Source organism: Bactrocera neohumeralis, unplaced genomic scaffold, assembly GCF_024586455.1.
Source record: "Bactrocera neohumeralis isolate Rockhampton unplaced genomic scaffold, APGP_CSIRO_Bneo_wtdbg2-racon-allhic-juicebox.fasta_v2 cluster10, whole genome shotgun sequence".
NCBI classification, from domain to species: Eukaryota; Metazoa; Arthropoda; class Insecta; order Diptera; family Tephritidae; genus Bactrocera; species Bactrocera neohumeralis.
The window spans coordinates 15218383-15219654 of record NW_026089623.1 but is presented as its reverse complement, the minus strand read 5'-3'; the positions used below and the strand labels follow the sequence as shown (position 1 = coordinate 15219654).

Here is a 1272-nt window from a genome sequence, read left to right as displayed (position 1 = left end):
AAATTCAACCACGATCCGTGTCCACTCGGTCGCCAGCAGTGACAAATCGTTCCCGGAATTGGAGTATCGCCGCCTGGCCGTCGATATCATACCTAATGAGATTATATAATAAAATCAATAAATTTACAGCCCTATACTGAAAAAACCTCTCAACTGAGTTGAGAGGAAAAATCTGAGAGATTTCTTGTGAGGCATAATTTGTGAGGCTATTCTTGCTCAAACCCCATAAGGAAAAAGCTTAAAAAAGTCACCACGTGAGGTAAAAAGCTTTTTGCAGTCAAACAGCTGGTTTAATAAAAATAAGCACACAAAAATGGACACACAAATGGATAATCAGCATATGTAAGTAATTTTGCAAAATTTTAAATATATATATATATATGTATATAATAATTTCATATATTCCTAGGCGTACAAAAACGGAAAGGACAACTCAGGAGCAGTTGCAACATTATATGATGTTTTGCAAGCAGCATCCTGAGTTGCAACGGGGGAAGCTAACCAACCCTCAAGGGCTGCAAATACTTTGGTCTGAGTTAGCAGATAATTTAAATGCCTTAAGAGGTCCAACTCGGTCGGCAGCCAAGTGGAGGGAGGTAAGTTCATAAATGCTTGTGTATGTTTCACATTATTAAAATATGTTTCCATAGTCCTTAATGCATTGGAAACATCAGTTGCGATCGCGAGCGCCCTCCGTTAAATGGAATAACTGAGTTCGAGGAGCATGCCATTACAACTTTTGGGGCAGCAGCGGTGGATGGATTGCCGGGTGTTGCGACTTTGGGTCACCAGGTAATATTTTTATTTAATATTTGTCGGACTATATATTTTATTATTACATGAGGCAATAATTGGTCCGTTTTATACTTATTTATGACAGGGGTGGCCATTGCTCTGCAAAAGAAAATTGTAGAACACAACGAGCAGATGACGGGGTTGCTGAACCAAATGACACAAACACTAACCTCGATGTCAGATGTTATGGCTAAATTGTGTGAACAATTAAATAAATAAAAATAAAATAAAATGAATTATTTAAACATATGTAGATGTTTTTTTATTCATACTTAGAGGAAGTAAAATATACAGAGAGTAAAATGTACAGAGACAGTAAGTAACTTACATGTATATACTTATATTTAAGTACATAACGCCACTGGAAATATATACATACATATGTATATTATAAAGAAATGATGCACCCTCCCTAAAATGGGGGTTTTCGAAAACAATTTCGGTGTCTTGTGATTCTTCTAAAACATCTTCGAAGCC

At 36.5% G+C, this 1272-nt stretch overlaps 1 long non-coding RNA gene across 1 annotated transcript; it reads left to right on the top strand.

Moving 5' to 3' along the window:
- The first annotated feature begins 699 nt into the window (after nt 1-699).
- LOC126765495 (uncharacterized) lies at nt 700-1044 on the top strand. Its single transcript, XR_007668463.1, has 2 exons — nt 700-792; nt 881-1044. It is a non-coding gene; the product is annotated as an uncharacterized LOC126765495 (long non-coding RNA).
- Nucleotides 1045-1272: the final 228 nt, after the last annotated feature.